General features: G+C 46.4%; 1 long non-coding RNA gene and 1 pseudogene across 3 annotated transcripts in view; both read right to left on the bottom strand.

The window, feature by feature from the left end:
- The window catches only part of LOC144110298 (uncharacterized), a 273,584-nt gene that overhangs the window by 48,577 nt on the left and 204,146 nt on the right, over positions 1 to 20,861 (bottom strand). The window lies entirely within an intron of this gene.
- LOC144110835 (uncharacterized) lies at positions 680 to 8,662 on the bottom strand (annotated as a pseudogene).

Genomic DNA, 20,861 nt, shown 5'->3' with positions numbered 1-20,861 from the left:
GCCTTGCTGTGGGTAGGGTGGCTAGACTGGGAAGGTGTGAAAACCGGCCGGAGAAGCTTGGCCCCGCCGCGCACCGATGCCGTGTGGCGGCGCTGACGGCAGAGGCGCGGTAAGGTGAGCAGCCGAAATGAGCGCATCGCGTAGGCTAAATTTCTAGCACCGAGGCGAAAATGGGCTTGTTTCGCTTACCGCGCGTTTTTTGTGAGTGTCAAAGAATGAATCTTTACCATAAAATAAGGTTTCGTCAACTCGCATCATTATTCCCGTGGAATATGCTGCTTCACAAGCCCAGTTTGCATTGCATAGCTGTACTGAAGCGCGTTTTTTGCGTGCACATTTCGAGACGCTGCCCAGGATCCGAGGGACGCCGTAGTGGAAGGTTTCAGAATAATTTCAACCACTTGGGTTTCTTTAACGTGCACTGACTCTCTGCGTTGCGCCGCCATCGAAACGCAGCCACTACGGCGAGAAGAGCAGGTTGTAATGCGTGCCGTAGGACCTCGAAACTGCAGTCGCGTTGGCTGAAGGCGCCCCAACGCGGATAACCAGTTGTCCCCGATTGTGAACCTGTAGCATGTATGCCAGCTTGACGCTCACGTAAGCAATCTCCGACGATTGTAGACAATGAAGCAACACATATCTGGTCATGAAAACATTTATTTACAAAGGAGGGGGGAAACTTTTGCAGAAAGAATCTACAATACACAAGGTTTCAGTGTTTTACGCTTCCCTTCACTACCCTCCTGATTTATGCCCTTGAGCAAAAAGTGCATCCTTGTGAGGCAATAAAAACGTACTACTGATGCTGTCAGCGCAACAGAATGGTGAGAGCAACCAATTTTTGGCACACCACTAATAGACTGTAAAATCTCTGCCGCAGCTTCGGCATGCAAGCGCGTTCGGCAGAACGCATATGTAAGTTTGTCTTCAAGGACCTTGATAAGATTATAAAACGACACTGAGGGATATAAAAGGCCCCCAAGGTTCCACTCATTGGTTGCCTCGGCTGGAAGTTCTTTTGCAATGTTGTCTTTATCACAGAGACATGCTGCTCTGCAGGCTTCACAATGGGTTGTCAGAACTCGCTTTCTAGCAACATAGCCTGAAATGTAATAGATCAGCCGCGCATCGCTGTGCCGCTCAGCATAGCTGTGGTGGTCTGCGGCCACTTCCATGGCATCAATTGGCAAAGCCTTTACGCTGTCTTCTGCCAGGCTTTCCTTTTCAGCCAGCACCTCCTCGACAGACAGCAATGACTCGAGGACATCCGGCGACACATTGCCGTCCTTAGGGCTCCTTGCCAGACTGTAGAAGCTTAGACACCTGGATGTGCACATGGAACAGTTGTTACATATATAAGCATGCTGACAGTCTGTAAAACCGAAGTAAAAATTACATACCTTATGATCAGAATGAACTGAGCTGGGGTAGGATGATCATTTGCCCCACTCGTTTGCCTGACAACGCCGAAGCATTGTTCCAAGCGGTCTTGGCTCAGTCTTGATGTCATTATATACTTGAAGCCGACCTTTTCTGAAAGGTACTTTAGAAGGTGCTTTGTAGAATGTATAGACACCCTCAGCCCCTCAGAAGTACTCTTACTAAGAAAGCCGTGCCCTTTGGCGTGAGCCTCCCATTCATCAAGAAACCGAAGCGCTTCATCAAGGGTGGCCTCTTTCCTATTGCCCGGTCTGAAATACCAAAAACAAAATCATGCAGCATTGTGAGAGAAAAACCCCACACCAAAATTACCTCATGGCTTCTGCAGGGAACCTCGATGTCATAGATTCAATAAGCCTCGCCATCAGATCAACAAAAGCTCTTGTTGGCTCTGCATTTGGATAAATCCTTTCTATATCCTCCTTGTAAAAGGAAATGGCATGTTCGGCTTCTCTACTAAAAATATGGAAAGCCAAGTCTACTCGCATCTTGTCAAAGCCATTTGGATAAATGTGACTGCGAGTAAGCTTTGGTGCAACCTTCAGTGTCATACTGTTATTGTCTAGCTTCCACATGGTGGAAACATGCTCCCAGTGGGCCTGTAATATAAGTAATGAAGTATAAAATCGCATTTTACTTGCGATAAAAAAGCAAATCAAACAAGGCATATATATAAAAAATAGACCAGCATGTAGCAAGCTTACTCGGCCAAGATGTGTGTTGAGTCCTTGCTTAAGCAATGTGTTTCGCACACATTTTGCAAGGTGCGGGAAATCTGAAATAAAGTGTAGGAACCTGTCTTCATCAAGGGGTGCGTTACTTTGCACTTTACATTCTTCCCATTGCCGTACACACCAAGGTTGTGCCACATAGAGCGATTCCATGTTGCGCCGTTTGTGCAGACATAGTGAACTAGAAGACCAGCTTGTTCACAAAGCACCGTTGCCTCTAACACAATTTTTGAAAGCATCTGAGACTTGACGTTTCCACTTGAAGCAAATACACCTATAGAGAAATGAAGCACATCATATAAGCACGTGATTATAGTTTGAAATCAATAAACATATTTTGTACAAACATTCTTACCTATTATTGGGGTCCAGCTGCCTACTAAAGGCTGAAACATAATGACAAGCCCATAGTCAGCTTTCGTATATTTGTCCCTGTGGTCACTGAATTGACCTAGGTCAACAAAGCCTTCTATATGAGTTGAGGTTGTCATGTCCAAGTGAGCAGAAAGTTTCATCTCATCTATGAGCAAGCCCCCATGGCGCCTAATTCCATCAAGCTCTTCTGTTTTTTTTTTACACACCCAAGAAGCTTGGTGCTAAAGCCATACGATGCTTTGAAGCCCTGTAAATAGAAAGAGCAGTTACTTTTTGTTCATGTAAAAAAAGGCACATTTAAATACCTTCATGTATCTTTGCAGACAGACTCGGCTAGGCAGCACCAAGATTTTATGAGACCTCAGGTGATCATACAGTCGTGGACTTTTCATCCTTAGGAGGATACATTCCAGCAGCCATTCCTTGTTGTAACGGTACCCATGGTTGGACTTCCTTCTTGATACTTCAAAACACGCACGCACAGCGGGTTGCTGTTTTTTGGGAAGCTCTTTAAGCTGGAAAACATATACAGAGTTACAAAAGTAAATGCTTTTCAAATAAAGAAAAAGAGTATTCAGGGTAACCTTTTCCTCAAAAAAGGTTGCTTTGATTGCCATGTTTTTTTCTTGCATCTTTTTGAGGGCATCTTGCAGAGAGTTCAACTTATTATTCCTTCGTTGCAGGGTACGCATGGCATACTTTAGCCGTTTTGCAGCAACATTTGAAAGCTGGAGTCGAGCCTTCTTTTTGCAGCGTAGCAAGCGAGCTTTCATACTGCTTCTGCTCTTTTTGCATGACAAGCAGCGGTTAGGTAACTGTGCAGATGTACCTGAAATGAAAAAAAGACATTTAAAATGTATCAGTCTGGTCGTCAATGTTAAGACATTACTGTACACAAATTTCTATAAGCTGTATGCAGTCCTTCAAGTCCAGAACAACATACGTTGTGGTACTGATCCGTTACATGCTGATGAGAACAGGCAATGTCCGGATAATCTTCCAATGTTGTTCATATTTAGCTTCTCGAACTCCTTTTTATGGCCAATTCCACTGCACACGGTGAGGCTGTTTGCGTACGACAATTCACCTTCTGCTTGTTCTTTACACCGCACATCGCATTCCTTATGAAATTGCCCAGCCAAGAAGATGCTGCACTTGACATGTCCTTCTCCAATGCAGAACACTACCATTTTGGTAAACACAACAGGCGGTGTTTCGCCCTTTGCAAATTCTGCAGTCTGGTAGCAGGCAATGTTGTTCTGCTTAAGCTTCTGCAGTGACCACAGTTCCGAAGGTCGTTTCAGATTGAAAATGAATAGTTCCTCGGCGAACGGCTCGGACATTCCACCCCGCTGTGTATCTACACCCTCCACGTCTGCCGGGGGGCATTCCTCCGTCGTGTCAAGGCAAGCGCCGCTTCTTTTTGAAGGTATAGGAGCTTGTGAGGCATTTCTTCTTTTTCTTTCTTTCGGCAGCATTCTGCTAATGTATTTCGGTAGGTTAGGAAATACAGTAGGTACTGCGTCTTCTGAAAGGGCAGGAATGGAGCGCGGTATCAAGACCTCAGCTCCATTAATAATGTGCTTGAAGTCACGAACGATAAACCTAGAGGCAACAGAAAGAACAGACCATGGTGATCAGTTTGAGCTAGCGTGAAAGAGCAGGATGGGCATGCTGCGAGAATGTCGTGCAATGCGTTATGTACCGTCACACAGCACGCCGATAACACGTGTCACACTTCTGTTTATTCTAGACGCTTTCCACATACCAATAAGTCTCACCCACAAGCCCAGCTAAAAATGTTGGCTACGTACCGTGAGTCGAAGTGTCTTTCGCAAACTGCAGAATTCTCCTCCAACACCTTGTCGGCCCGTGGGATCGCTCGAGACCACTTGGCCAACATTTCTTGGCAGGAAGGGGCACGGAACAAAGAGATTTTTTCTGACGTTTTCCTGTATCCCGTGTCACACCCAGGCACAAAGCACCAACGCTCGGTCTTCTTTCTTGCTGGTGGAGGCATCTCGCATGAGAAAACGCTGCACTGACAACTGCTACGATGTGCGCAAGACCGACGCAGCTGAGAGGTTGAGCCAGGCTGACCAGGCGAAGCTTACCGCGCCGCTAGTAGCAGCGCCACATTTCCCCTGGCGGTATCGGTGCGCAGAGGGGTCACGCGCGCCCGAGGGAAAGCGCCGCGGTCTTCACACCTCCCCAGTCTAGCCACCCTACTGTGGGTGTAACAGGGTTCATGATGATGATGATAACAATAATCATTGGGAGTGCCTTTTACTACCCATGGCGCAGCGGTACAACGGTTAACTCATGCGCCAGTGCCTTACGACTGCAGGGGCTGCCACCGGCGGGGCCTGAGCAACCCAGGTTGCTGTTCCCGAGCAAAGTGCCACCAGCCACGGTGGTTAGTTTTGTTCACATTCTAATGGGCATGTTGTGACGACGCCACAAAGTCATGTGGCCTAGGTGCCCCACGTAGGTTGCTTCTGCGGCTATTTTTCACTCACATATCTACGATGACGCAGCCAGATTTTCTGCTGTACGGGACCCTTCACGCGATCTTTAAAATGAGGGACCTCTCTGGGATTGCGTCAGCACACTGGCAATCTGACCAGAGTGAAACGTATCGATATTGCTTGTAGGCTCTGAAACAAAGTCGCACAAATCAGTGTGCTCATGGGGCATTTAGTAGCAAGTATGGAAGGCCAGAAGGTATCCTGAAATCATCAGCGAGAAAAATGCACATGAGGTTTATGATTTATGGTTTATGGGGGTTTAACGTTCCAAAGCGACTCAGGCTATGAGGGACGCCGTAGTGAAGGAATCCGGAAATTTGCACCATCTGGCCTTTTTTAACGTGCACTGACATCGCAGAGTACACGGACCTCGAGCATTTCGCCCTCATCGAAATTCGACCTCCACGGGCGGTACCAAACCCGCGTCTTTCGGGTCAGCAGTCCAGCGCCATAACCACTCAGCCACCGCGGCGGCTAAATACGCATGAGGAGCTCTACAGACATTCGCATAGATTATCCACATGTGCATGATATCTAGACACCTGCGTGGCTGACCGTTACATTCGTCAAGCGCGACCAAATGCAGCTTTATCTTCATATGGCCCGAGTGGTCGTCACCTTTGAAATGGTTGGAGCAAAAGTGATTGGCCTTTAGCTCTCATCTCGTATTCCCCGCCAGATCCTCACTATGGCGTATTTCAGCCACGTGTCACACCTGCGGCAATGAAACGACTAAAAAGAAAATGAAAGTTGCCAAATTGGTTTTATGGCGCACACCAGTCGGCGATCCGAAGGAACTTTTTTTACTCCGTGCAAACGAAGAGCTTCTTTTCTCAATGACGATGTGGATTCAAATCCTGAGTTGAAATTGGGACATGATGGATTCTTTCCTTCTCCGCGGAATATGAGAGCTGCTTCGGATGACGGATTGGAATACTCCATTAAGGTTTGCATATGACGGGACTTGGAATTGTGGCTTGTCCGCTATCACATAGGCAAGTGAATATTGCCAATATATTCATCAGATCCTACATGTGCACTGCGCCTCCTCCATCACCACCAGCTTATGATCTCATTTTCTGGTGGCCGCGAGATAGTACTATTTATTTTCTTTTTGTTGTGTGCTAGACATGACTTTAGTGTCAACCACGAATGGAGGTGACGGCTCCGCAGCTCTGCAATGTTCAGTTTGTTCGCTACCACCCTCGACGCTTATCGTATACTCTTGGGTAACGTTAAAATGGAAAGCGTCTGACAGCCGCCTGGACTGTCTCTCAAGCGGAACATCGCTGTCGCCACCGACTAATTGTTTTACTGCCATTGTGGGCGACAAAATCTGCTATGCAGAGACCTTTTCAAGTTTGTCTACCTTATTTCTGCCTGCCTGTCATCACCGCCGTTTGACAATGCGGAACGCTCGCCAAAATAATGCCGTCACTTCGTCCTGACGGCCGTCGCGCTGTCCAGATCCCGCACTGAAACATCAAAGCTCTAGCGTCCTGCCGAAAGAAATTTTGCATGCAGAAACATTTTGAATCGCGCATCGAAATAATATGCTTTTGATAAGAAAAATAAGGAGAAAATTTAACTTAATCATACATAAGCCAAATGTCATATCCTTTCCTAAAGCGACAAACAGATAGGCACATGAAAAGCATAAGTGGAGCATAACGGCAAAAACGCAGTGTAACTCCAAATACGAGTACGACCGCAAGTGTTGCGTCATTTGCAGCAGAATTTAGGCTTCCGCGAAAAATACATTCTTTGGGGCACATATACGTCTGCCTGTAGCATGAGCATGCTTATATTCACTTTTGCATCCCAGAGCGTTTGGTGAAAATAATGCGCAAAAAAATTCCTTACGCTCAGGTAAAGCAAACCGCTTCACGTAAATGAACGCTTATGTGCTTTTGTGATATTTGTAATAATATTCGCAGCACACAACACGAGCCTTGGCCGCCGAGGCGGCTCAGCGGTTATGGCGCTCCGCTGCTGGCCTGAAAGATGCGGGTTCGATCCCGGCCAGAGCGGTGGAATTTCGATTGAGACGAAACTTTAGAGGCCCGTGTGCTGTGCAAAATCAGTGCACGTTAAAGGACCCCAGATGGTCGGAATTTCCGGAGCCCTTCACTACGGCGTCCGTCACAGCCTGAGTAGCTTTGGGGTGTTAAACCCACACAAACCATAAACGACACGAGCCGATCTCAATGCTGGCTCACCTTTCATCAGGTGTGAATCGGAAGAACTTGGCACAAGTTTTTGGTTCCGGTGTCCGGGTGCTATACTGCAGCATATGAGGAGTGAATCGCCTTCAAGCCGTGGTGGAGCTGCAGGCACTCTCACGATGTATTTCATGTCGAAAACGTGGAACGAACAATAGGTCTTGCACGGTGAACTACTCACTAAACTGAAAAAGCCGCGACGCTGACGCGCTCTCATCTACCAGCGGTCACAACTGCCGCGAGTGCGCGCGCTGGCATGGGCCCCTGCTTTGACCATCCAGACTGCAACAGAGAAAAAAAGTGTTTCGTTGGGTAAGATTAAGTGAAAAGGGTGGAGCCCTATTGTAAACTTAAGCTCATTTTGACAAATCATTCCAAGTATTAAAAATACAACGTGAATGGTGTGTTTGCAAGAATGATTAGTGTGCTGACCTGGTTCGCTGCAGCGGTTGAAACCAGAACTAGATGTATGTTCCTATACCTGCCTCAGCAGTAAATCGAGGCCAAGCGCAGCCGCCTCTCTGTATTCCGTGTTCCGTCCGCGATGGCTTAGGTTTCTAGTAGTTCAACAGCCAGTAAAATTCTAATCGCACTCCTCGGCGTAATTTTTTAGCCGTACTGCTTTGAGGCCATGATGAAGAAAGAAAGCTTTCGTGAAATCATGTTTTTAATTTTGCATGACAAATTTATTTTCTGACGAATGACTCCCATAGACCGTTCAACCTCTATTTGGCCACCTAATAGGTCCTGCACGATGGCCTGGTCGCGAGTGCACTGTAAACCTGCTGCCAACCGCAGAACCTGGTCGCGGGAGCGCTGAAGGTCGGCCGCCGGTCGATGAATGTGTTCGCGGGGGCAAATGAGGCCTGCTGCCGGCCAAAGGTCGCGAGGACAAGGGTGGCGGTGGTGGTGGCCGGGAATTAGGTCTTTGGGGTGAGGTTGGACGGCTGGAAGACCCACTAGACGTTTTAGACGTTGGTGGTGGCGGCGCAACACTCGCAGGTTTCGCTGAAGTGCTTCCAGGTTTCGGGGATGAAGTCTCCTTGGGTAAGTTTTGAGACGACGATCCTTCCGAAGGTGCAGGTAGCGGTTGCCCTGCAGCAGGTGGTGCTTGCGGTGGAACTGGAGACTGTTGAGATTGTGTCGGCGCATTACTTGTTGCATATTCCACACCTCAACCTCCCGGTGACCCTTGTCCCATTCCTGTCGCGTATCCCATACCTCCCCCTCCCATTCCCTGAATTCCCATTCCTGGGTCGTATGCCATACCTCCACCGAATCCTCCTCCACCGAATCCTCCTCTAATTCCCATTGACCCCCCTCCGAATCCTCCCATTCCTCCCGCTCCGAAGCCTCCGATTACCATTCCGCCCCCTCCAAGTCCTCCCATTATTCCAGTTGTCAGAGCTCCCAGCGCTCCGGCTACCTGTGATCCCACTCCTCCCATTTGTCCATACTGTCCTCCACGCCCTGCCCACTGTCCATAAGAAGAGCCATAGCCACCAACCGCCCCATAAGACTGTTCTGGCATGCCGCGTCCAAAACCAGGCTGGTGCGACTGAGCGGGTCCAGCAGCAGGAGCCATCGCTCCTGGTGGCAATTGCCCGGGTGCGCCGGGCAGCTGGTAACCCTCGGGTGGACCACTGGCAGTACCTGGCGAAGGCTACTCAGAAGCTGACGTGCCATCACCGGTACTCTTGCAAATTCTCTTTACCGTGTCGTTTGGGGTAAGTGGGTTGGTGATACATGTGCAACCGCTACCGCACTCGCCATCCTTTCCAGGCATGGTACACTCCTAGGATGGGGAGAGGAAACCGCGTCGCCATATTCAATTCAGTATACTGAGAAATGAGAAGACATTTCGTCCAGAACACAACTTCTTGGCAATTTACACTGCAGTGGCTATCTAACTGCAACAGCACGATATATGTGAACAACTCAGAGCAATCCTGAAAATAGAATATTTTATTTTGAAGGCTGTTATGAAATATATCATGTTGTTATGGCAATCAAAAACTAGCATGCCACCGGAGGAATATAAACAAGAGCTCGCGATATACTCGGTTTGCCGCGAGCACAATTTACTGTGACTACATTACGAAATATTGAAATTTATTAAAACCCAATCTGAACGTGATGAGAGCATTTGGGCCGACCGGTTAGTGAAACGCCTTGAACATTGCCTTGCTCTACAGCAAAATATACCTGATCCCTTCCTAGCGATAACGATAATCAGCATCCGGCAGATTACGTATAGAGCAAAGAATGGTGCCTTTAGCTCACAATAATGAGAATCTTCATCGAATAGCCAGACTTCTTATTTCAGGATATGCAGGTGCGTCTTGTATTAAGGCTTCGGAATTACACAAATCAAGCTAGATAGTAGGAACAAGAAACATGGTATGTTTGGTGTTTTTCTCCGACACAGCAGTCTAGGTTAGAATTACGGTGTAAATGTATTGAAAATTTTAACTAACTAAAGCTGGTCTAAAGAGCCAATTATATTCCCCTTTAGAACTTTTATATGCTTAATCTATGCTGCTGAAATTTCTATTTCCCTTCCCACAGCACTCGAGGCTTCTTTATAGAGCTGAGCTTAAAACTGTAGCGTTTAGCTTGTGCCCGAAAGTGCACGGCGAATAAAAGAGGATTATAAAGAGTATCTTTCGCACTCGTGCACAGCAACAAAACAAAATTTTATCCGCTGCGCCACACTTACTGCGCAATTTCCTTTCCTCAAAAACCAATTTTCATTCTTCAAGTTGAATGGGCCGATGGCTGCGCAGGGTGCGATGAAAAATTGCGTTTGGCGCAAATTGTTGGTACTAGATTCCAACAGAAGGCAAGTGTAGCACTGGCGGGACAGGGTTAATAGCTTTATACTGGAGCGGATTTGGGCTGCTGGTGCTGGTGGCGTTGGTGCTGCTGCTGGTTCACATTTCACTGCTACGCCGCCTACGACACGGTGCTTAGGTTAGGTTAGGCTAGACATTTCACTGCTACACCACCTACGACGTGGTGCTTAGGTTAGGTTAAGTTAGCAAAGGGAGTAGATGCGTTATTTGCTTCGCATTTCACTGCTACACCACGTACGACATGATGCCCAGGTTAGGTTAGCCAATGAAGTAGATGCGTGATATGGGGGACTTTGGAAGTGCTGGCTCCACTAGTGTACGTGCTATTGTTGTCGCTACAGCTATGGTGTGTCTCTTGTAATATGTGTTAGGAATACTCCTCCCAGGTCATCGCTACCTCGGGCCAGGGAACCCTTCCGAATACGGGGAGCCAGTAGACGAGGACCAGTGAACTGCGCAGCAGCACGACCAGGCCTACAGCCGGGACAGCAGCCACGAGGAAGTATTTTCGGCGGACAGAGCATCTGCGCAAACATTCTTCAAGGACTTTGCGAACACTAGCACTCTGCGTTTGGCGCTAGGCCTGGGTATATAAAATCCTTTAGAGAAGCGTGTTTTGGGCCGATCTGTCTTAATAGTAATGAAGAACCAACTTTCATTACTTACCGTCGGTGCGCACTGTTGGCCATTAGCGCGTTGCGGATACCAAGTGTTTGTCCTGCATGGTACAAAACATTATAAACCGAGATTAGCGGCATAATTTGACTCTGCCTTTAAAAGATACCAACGCTAACATCTCCACTGAGCTGTATCACTTTCGCATTGTTGAATGATGATTTTCCTTTTGTAAAATAGGAAACAAATTATTTTAGTTTATTTATGTCAATTGGCTGTTTTACTATAAGCAGACAAGAAGAAGAGAATTGTGATGATTGTTAAGGTATTAGAAACAAACTTCGTTTTTTATTGCACGGCAGGCATAGGCGAATGTTTTTTTACGACCTTAGAACGTCAGAGTTAACCATACGGGAAATATTTTTAGATGCGAAATGATTCAGAAGAAAGGAGAGCAAAAGACAATCATGTGCCGCCGGTGGGATCTCAGCCCACGAGATTCGAACGATGATCTACCAACTATGCTGCGGCAGTGGCTGTCTAGCCCTTTACTTCCAAATATGTTTCTCTGAAGTGCAGACAAACTTTTGATCACGTGGAAAATGTCTAAACGTGGGCAGCAGCAGCAGCACCAGCAGCTGTGTATGAACCCTCCTATGCTAAATTTAGCATTAGGACTGCCAGAACGGCTTCCCGCAGTATGTTTTGAGCAGACAAGCTTAGGGAGTTTAAAGGCCTAATATGACATATATTAGAAAGAAGGCTACATTCTGTGAGTCAACGGAAGGTGCCGGGGAATGTTTTTTTTTATTATCGCAGTCATTTAATCGAAATAATTATTTATTGACTTCCTCTCAGGTGCGAAATACTGAGAAGTAGAAGAAAGACAGCCATATTCTGCAGGTGAGATTTAAACCCACGATATCCGCTTGTTTCCTGTGGTGTTCTATGAGCTTTGTACATTTATAGCGGTTTCAGTTTCTCCCATTTGTATACATTGCAGCGCATAATTCATTCACGTACAAAGTGGTCAATACTCAAGGCAAGAATCATTGCGCGGGAAAATTAGTAAACGCAAGCGGAAGACGGGAGGCTCTGGCGTTGCAGGCAAGCGCGAATAGGAGAACAAAGAAACGTTGTATAGCCTATGCGGAGACGAGTTATTGCATAGTCGGTGGAAAATATTACAGATTTCACGCATAGATTTATACTTAAGCTGGACTTGCTCTTGGGCGACTTGGCTAGTTTCAACGCTTGCAGAATATATTGCAATCATGTACGGAACACAAAAAACGAGGAGGACGACAAAATAAGAACAAGAAGTATAAGAATGGGCTGGAGCACATATGGCAGGTTCTCTCAGATCATGAGTGGCAATTTGCTGATATCCCTCGAGATAAACGTATACAACAGCTGCATCTTGACGCTACTCACCTACGGGGCAGAAATGTGGAGGCTAACGAAAAGAGTTCAGCTTAAGTTAACGACAACGCAGCGAGCCATGGAAACAAAAATGATAGGTGTCACGTTAAGAGACCGAAAGCGGGCAGAGTGGGTGAGGGAACAAATGCGGGTTAATGACATCCTAGTCGAAATCAAGAGGAAAAAATGGGCTTGGGCAGGGCATGTAAAGCGAAGGCAAGCAACCCCTGTCTTTAAGGGTGACGAAGTGGATTCCGAGAGAAGGCAAGCGTAGCAGGGTACGGCAGAAAGTTAAAGCGGGCCGATGAGATTAAGAAGTTTACAGGCATACGGTGGGCGCAGCTGGCAAATGACAAGGATAATTGAAGAGACATGGGAGAGGCCTTTTTCCTGCAGTCGGCGTAGTCAGGCTGATGATGATAATGATTATGATTTAGAAAAAAAGGCGAGCCCGTATTTAAAAGGTGCATACATGGGCCCATGACCAAGGCAAAAGTCTACAGGGAACAAATAAAAAATAAACAAACTGTTGCAAAAATACCGTCAGTGTAGCAAAATAAAAGTCATGACCGCAAGCCTAAGAAGTCTTAACAGAGTAAAACTCTGAAAAGGGACAAAACTACGGGATCAGGTAAGAACTCCAGCCTTACTACCTGTCCCACATAACGCAACAAACTTCAATTTTATTTGTTCAAGTAAAAGCCAAGGATGCATCAGCGCCGTGAAAACTGACACGCACAGGGAAGGAAAGGATCATATTTGAAGGTTGAACAATGACACAATCAAAATTTTTTTGCAGCGCGAAAAATTGGCAATGCTAAGACTGCTATGAAATGACGGGTAACAATATGAACACTCAGAATAATAAAACCCCAACCAAGAACATGGCAAAAAATAAAAACAGCGATGATCAAGTAGAACCATCATTAGATCATAATTTTTGGTCGCTGCGACTTACAAATATCATGTGCCGTCCCGACCAGACGGGATTCCGTCAGACCCTTGACTACAAACGGCTGGAAGACATGACGGTAAAATGATAAAAGCGAAACAAGAATGCGGCAAAAAAAAAAAACGGTAAACCGGCGAGGATCGACTGGAAAGCACAAAAAACTTAGAAGTGAGTAAAAACTAACGTGCTAAAGAATGTTTAAAAAGTCTAGGATTTCTTGAGAGAAAGTAAAATTATTTTTCTGAAAATGAAATCCAATGCATGCTCGCGCACTGTTCATCCAAGCTTTGTATGCTGGCAGCTTCCATAATCCCAAGTGTTAGCTTATCAACGTGCCGGCCTATCACAGCGGCTTTTGCAAAGTATGGCAAGCAGTGTGAGTCAAGAACTTTACAATCTCGGCAATGACTGCCGAGATGGCACGACATCTGAAAACTCACACTGCAGTTGTGTAATAACTGTAAAATGACAGTTTGCCTCCATTTTACTCTATGCGAATCAATGCTTACAATACTGCTGCATACCTACCCACCAGCGAATCCTTTCACATATAACAGGAACAGTGAATTTTCATACGGGCATGATGAGACGGACTTAAACTTCGCCGTCTTGCGGTAGCGATGGCAATATTGTCTTCCTCATATAGATCTCTACGAACAATCACCCCCCCCCCCCCCCCCGTTAAGAGTCCATTGGCTAAATGCTTCTATCCATGCCTACTTGAGGCGCTTAGTACACATTTAAAGGCTGGAGATGCAAAGTTCATGATCCCTTCAAGTCACAGTCGAAAGAGCCGCAGCGGTGGCTGAGTGGTTATGGCGCTCCGCTGCTGGCCCGAAAGGCGCGGATTCGGTCCCGGCCGCGGTGGTCGAATTTCGATGCAGGCGAAATTCTAGAGTTCCATGTACTGTGCGATGTCAGTGCCCGTTAAAGAACCCCAGGTGGTCGAAATTTCCGGAGCCCTTCACAACGGCGTCCCTCATAGCCTGAGTCGTTTTGGGACGTTAAACACCCACGAACCATAAACCAAACCACAATCGAACCCGTCGCGGTGGCTCAGTGGTTAGGGCGCTCGACTACTGATCCGGAGTTCCCGGGTTCGAATCCGACCGCAGTGGCTGCGTTTTTATGGAGGAAAAACGGGAAGGTGCCCGTGTGCTGCGCGATGTCAGTGCACGTTAAAGATCCCCAGATGGTCGAAATTATTCCGGAGCCCTCCACTACGGCACCTCTTTCTTCCTTTCTTCTTTCACTTCCTCCCTTATCCCTTCCCTTACGGCGCGGTTCAGGTGTCTAACGATATATGAGACAGATACTGCGCCATTTCCTTTCCCCAAAACCAATTATTATTAAACCACAGTCGAAAGCTCGATGTGTCTCAATCTCGCCTTAATTGCTAATAAACACCCGGTGATTCCTAACCACTACAACATAAAAGCATAAATGACCATTATTTCGCGTTACTGCCCAAGCTGGGTATTGATATCTTCGACTCTTCACAATGCATGCAGTCAAGGCTGGAGCTTTCCGAAAAAAAATCATGCGTCAATCGCGCCTAATAAGGTTTTTTTTTTTCAGGCATGAACTGTTGTTACCTCCTACTTTCAGCAAATTCTCAGGCAAACATGATACAAACTGCGGCGAGGCTCACGTGGAAAATGAGCGTGGACTTCAAGCTATCAAGCCCGAGGATGACCATGATGAACGTTTACGACAAACTGAAACTTTCCGTCCAAATAGGATACCGCAAAAAGCAACTTCCGGCCACCGCCTGCATAAACGATGCAACTTCGTTTCCTGATGCGTTATAACACACGCCTGTCGCTACGGCTATCACGCTGCGTAGTCTCAAGCCCTATTGCTTTAATTCGTCGTCTGGGCCGTTTTTGTCCGCTCGTTGTGAGGTTTCAAACCCTCGTTGGCAGTAGCGTTTCCGCCACGGCCATGCAATAGAGCCGGTTAGGTGCAGGGAAATGAATGGTAGCTTTGATCTTGAATACGAAGGTGAGAAGGAATCTTACGTGGTCTACCGCGTCGCAAAACGCAAGAAGAATGGGCCATACAGCTATTGCACTTGAAGCAACGAGGGATGTTGAACGCATAAGGACTACGAAAACAGATAAACTGTTTAACAGCATACGCTACCAACACAAGAGCAGTAACGTACGCCGGTCGCAGTGTTAAGCGGCAGAAGAAACGGTTGATGACGAGGGCTCTTAGGCCAAAAAGAAACAAGGGACACACCCTCCTTGCCGAAGTAGAAGAATAGAGGTAGGGAAGGTGGCTACCGAACCAGCAGCCAAGGAAATTTTGCAAATGCCTGATACGAGATGTTCAAAAACGCACAATGCCTTTCTTGAAACTGAAAATGGAAATTGCTTACGAGATATAACCATAAACGAGATGTTCAAAAACGCGCAATTTACCCGCCGCGGTGGCTCAGTGGTTAGGGCGCTCGACTACTGATCCGGAGTTCCGGGTTCGAACCCGACCGCGGCGGCTGCGTTTTTATGGAGGAAAAACGCTAAGGCGCCCGTGTGCTGTGCGATGTCAGTGCACGTTAAAGATCCCCAGGTGGTCGAAATTATTCCGGAGCCCTCCACTACGGCACCTCTCTCTTCCAATTTCCATTTTCAGTTTTAAGAAAGGCATTGTGCGTTTTTGAACATACCCGCAGCGGTGGCTCAGTGGCTAGGGCGCTCGACTACTGATCCGGAGCTCCCGGGTTCGAACCCGACCGCGGCGGCTGCGTTTTTATGGAGGAAAAACGCTAAGGCGCCCGTGTGCTGTGCGATGTCAGCGCACGTTAAAGATCCCCAGGTGGTCGAAATTATTCCGGAGCCCTCCACTACGGCACCTCTCTCTTCCTTTCTTCTTACACTCCCTTCTTTATCCCTTCCCCTACGGCGCGGCTCAGGTGCCCAACGATATATGAGACAGATACTGCGCCATTTCCTTTCCCCAAAAACCAATTATTATTATTATTATTATTTTGAACATCTCGTGGATAGTTATACCTCCTATCAGGCATTCTTAATTTCCTGCGTATATCGACCGCCGAAGAAGATATAGGCTACATACCCCAGACAACCAATGTCTGGAATCAGTCGCCTTCCTGCCGTCGCAGTTCACCACACTAATGCAGCTCACTTCAAGGCGTTATTTGAAAAATTCGACAAGCTGTAACGACCCAGCCGTCATGTAATACCCTAAGAGGAGCATTTGAGGTGTAAATAAATATATAATGTTTAGGGCAAATGTTAGGGCGGAAAACTGGGCTAGTTGGAATAGATTCATATTGAAAAAAAAAACCAGTGCAGAAAAACACGGACCAAAAAAACTAGAGGACAAACAAGGCGCTGTCTTGCAACCGAAAGGTTTAATACATGACGGTGGTCCACTTACACACTCAAATAATGCGCATATGGGGAAAGGGGCATAAACCAAAGATTAAATCCAAACCGACGACCGTTGTTAATGACCAGCCAAAAGTGCAGACTCCTTATCATAGAGCTGAACGGAGGGACGGCTGACGCATTTACTACCACTTCTTCATGGGGTGTTTGTCCTCTAGTCTTTTGGTTCGTGTCTTTTGCGCCGTTTGTTTTTTTCATATGTCCCATCTTGATTTTTTACACAAGGCCATACAAGAAAAACTTGCATTTTTATATCTGCACTTAGTAACTTTTCTGCTACATACTCACACAAAAAAGACAAAGACTGGCAGCTGAATCCCGCGAACATGAGTAGCGGTCATCCTTGCCCACCATGAGAGCCTAGATATTGCAGTGTGCTGGCGGGTAATGTAAGCCTCTTTATATAGAGCACACGCTTTTTCTTTGTTCGCTTGGCAAATGATGAGCAAGGCCTGCCACATAACCTTGCATCAGTTTGTCATCTCAACGTGATACCCATCGTTAATGTAAGACCGATGACAGTCTGAAAATTTTAATTCGCAACATTTGCCGCTCAAAAATTGCAAATGCGTATATGATCGCAAATTTGTTTTGTATAAGTTCCCCTATTTCCTAGAATATGCGCCGAAATATGACTAAGAAAGATTGACCCAATACCGCCAAGATCTGGCATCAGCAAGCGCAAATTCAATCCGTAAAATTATGTGCAAAACGTTTTTCCAATTTCTGAATATCTTCCAAGTATTTTTGAGAAATCCATATTGCCAAATGACGGCTGATATTATGACAGTAGACTGAGGAACAAACTGAGTAGCAAAATATAATAACGACTTTAAAAAGTACACGAAAGGAAATGAATTTATTGACTGTGCAAAGCAGCAAACTTAGGTATTCAGCGAACGCGCATGTTTTAAAAAAGACTATTGTTCTGAGAAACTTCGTCTTTGTAATCTGACCGCTAATAATCATATCTATATTTTTATCATATGCAGCTTTATTTTGTTAAAGAACAGTTTCCCAAAACTCAGAAGCACTAAGACCTTAGCTGCCTGCTGGTAGCATTTTTCCAGCTGAAGCGTTGCAATATACCTCTAAATTTGTAAGACGTGTACGCTTGCTTCAGGATGCTTTCCTTCTTCTCAGTTTTAATTTTGAAATGTATAAGTATTCCTTCAATGCCTTGATATCTTTCGAAAATACCTCACACTTCCAACATGGTTTGAACAGACTTCGATCCCTGTACGATATATGTCACAGTATTGCATGATCACTTTATAGGTTTGGTTTATGGGGGATTTAACGTCCCAAAGCGACTCAGGCTATGAGGGACGCCGTAGTGAAGGAATCCGGAAATTTGCACCATCTGGCCTTCTTTAACGTGCACTGACATCGCACAGCACACGTGCCTCTAGAATTTCGCCTCCATCGAAATTCGACCGCCGCGGCCGGGATCGAACCCGCGTCTTTGGGTCCGGCAGCCGAGCGCCTTAACCACTCAGCCACCGCGGCGGCAATATCGCCGGGCAGTCCGGGCTGCACATCATGGGCTTAGTGGGGCAGTCCAAATTATCCATATATACTGCCTCTTCCCTGAGTAGCATTTCAAATGCCAATGTGGCTTTTAAAGAGCCGAGAAACGGATAGCTGCTCTCTTAGCGGCGCATATCAAAGAGCTAAAATTTAACTGAATTGACCATGATCGACCAAAACAAGCGGCCACCACCGACGAATTCTGATCGACAAAGGTGAGTAGAGAAGTCTTGCCAGTGAACATTATTATAGGAAGCTATTTATTTCCAGAAAACCCGCTGTGCCGCTGAGTGACGAGGTGATATAGTATAGTTTAAAAACTTCCCAACAGCGAACAGTAAAGTACGTACAGTTAGGAGCAATATGAGAGGAAACACGGGAGCGTGTGGGCGCCGCACTTTGCGAATCGCTGTCACCGAGATGTGGGAAGAATCAGCGGCAAAGGTGCATGCCCAGTAAGCATGGTCAGCTGCTCTTCACGGGCATGCACGTGATGCCGCCCATTCTCTTCGGCTATTGGCGGCAGCGCTTTGTGAAGCGCGAGGCCACGTGCTCCCGTGTTCCCCCTCACACTGTTTCTAGCTGTACGTAGCACCCTGTACTTATGGAGAGAAGCAATGATCGGGTAAGGAATTGACAAACAGAGAACAGTGCAGTACGAATCCAGAGGATCGGCATTATGAAAAGCAGGACAGAGGAGTTTTTGAATTTTTGAGCATGGTATAGCCTTTAAAATATTAGTACCTTCTTGTGCAAATGCAATCAGGAATTAGAATTAGATTGGTCCAACCGCAGAATATACATGGCATATAAAAGATAAAGCGCCCACTGAAGACGCTTCTAGGTAGCTGCAGACTTTAAGCTCAGCCAGACATTTTAAAGCTACACGTAACCATTACTCCCGATCTCTCATAGTTTTATTCATTACTAATGGCTGTAATTCATCTGCCACCTGCAATGCACCGAAACATCGCCGAAACATCGGAAGATAGGGCATATATGACACAGGATTAAGGCCTCTCTGACCGTTTTTATATTGTTGGGAATTAAAACGTTATTAAGGCATAGGTCGGTCTTAATATTACACAACTTGAATGAATATAAATGCTAGCAGTTCATATCACCTAAATTTGCTGCCACAGATGTTTCTCAAGGCGCCCTATTGAAAAAGACTAACACCAGCGTCCGCAACGGCATAAAAATGTAGCGAGAGTACACTTCCTTAATATGGGCATAGCCTCATCAGGTTTCACTTGCTTGGGAATTGCATGGGAAATGAGTCCTTGACCCCACCTTGAGTATAGATGAAATCACCTTGTGCCATGGCGCTCTTTGGCCACAGATGCCTTTGCGCCATAAAAATCCACTATCGTCATCAGCTTTCAATAGTCGTTATCACTTCTGGCGCACTGGTCTTATGAAGACTACCAGGGATCTATGAATGTTAAATAGAGAATTGGCAATTCTGCGTATGTAGGAATGACCCATTGAACTAACGCGTCATACCCTTATGGCTGAGCAGAAGTGTCCCCTACATTTTTTTATATGTATCCGCCAAGAACAACAGTGTTTATCTCGTTCGCACATATCACAAAGAAGAAAAATCATGTAAAAAGCAGTCAGTGATAAATAGATTTTTATCCATGTCCAATGTTGAGTTTTCAAAGGAAACATTTTTATGTTGTTTTGTGAATACAGCAGCTTAGATCCGCGCTTTCCACAGAATGTTACGCGCGACAGAATTGCGCGAAAATGTGAAACTCTTAGTTAGTTTTTACGTTTTCCTTCCATTTGGTTTTCTGATTGTATTTTATGCATTAAATAATTTTTACTTCGCCAGTTTAATTGTTCTCTGACGACGCTACACATTGCAGATATACGCGTAAGTTTAGCGCGTTGTGGGTGGTATCTTTTGTGCAAAGAAATCATGTACGAGCGTAATTTAGTATTCAATCCGCACACAATGTCGTGTAGTTTTTTTTTTTAACGTTCACACTCGCACCGATGCCAGTGCAGTAAAATGCAACTCATTTCCGGCACAGCGTGATTGCAAAGGCACTCCTTTGGCTGAATTGTGGTTCTTTAGCGCTTTTCAACGGTTCATTGGTAGAAACCCAGAAAAGCAAAAAGGTGTCGAACCGCCCCTAACGAGGCCAGGACTTTTTTTCATATCGGGTCAAATATATGCAGTCCCACTCCTTTAAAATGAGGGACAGAGAGAGAGAAAACTTTATTGGGAATATATATGGAGGAAGTATGAGAGGACCCTGAAGGGACCCTCCCTTACAAACAGTAGGTGGGCTCCTCGTTACAGGAGCCCATTGGCCGCCAGGGCTGCTCGGGCTCGGACGACTAGGGCCTTTTGGCTCGTTAGGTCGGAGCAGTTGAGCAGGGCTGCCTCCCAGTCTTCCGGGGTGGGGTTGGGTTTGGGGTCTAGGTTCGGGGTTGACTGACATGCTCACACCATGTCGTAGATATCCGAGGACTTCTCCTCACAGTGTGGGCAGTTTCCCGTGCAAGCGGATCAAAGAATTTCAGAACTGCCGGGCACAGCAGAGTTTTGGTGAAGAGACGGAGGAGAATATGTTCCTCCGTCTCAGTGAGGTCCTTGCATGGCTTGGGAAAGATTGAATGTTCAGATTGGTAAAGTGTTATTTCCTTAAAGGTAAAGACGGGATTGGGAGCGGGATCCGCTGCGGTGGGGTTAGAAGGCGTTGTTACCCGGAGAGTGAGCGCGCGGGCGGAGGCATCTGTCATTTCATTGCCTTCGAGTCC

Source organism: Amblyomma americanum, chromosome 11, assembly GCF_052857255.1.
Source record: "Amblyomma americanum isolate KBUSLIRL-KWMA chromosome 11, ASM5285725v1, whole genome shotgun sequence".
Classification (NCBI taxonomy): Eukaryota; Metazoa; Arthropoda; class Arachnida; order Ixodida; family Ixodidae; genus Amblyomma; species Amblyomma americanum.
This window is presented reverse-complemented; position numbering and strand designations above follow the sequence as displayed.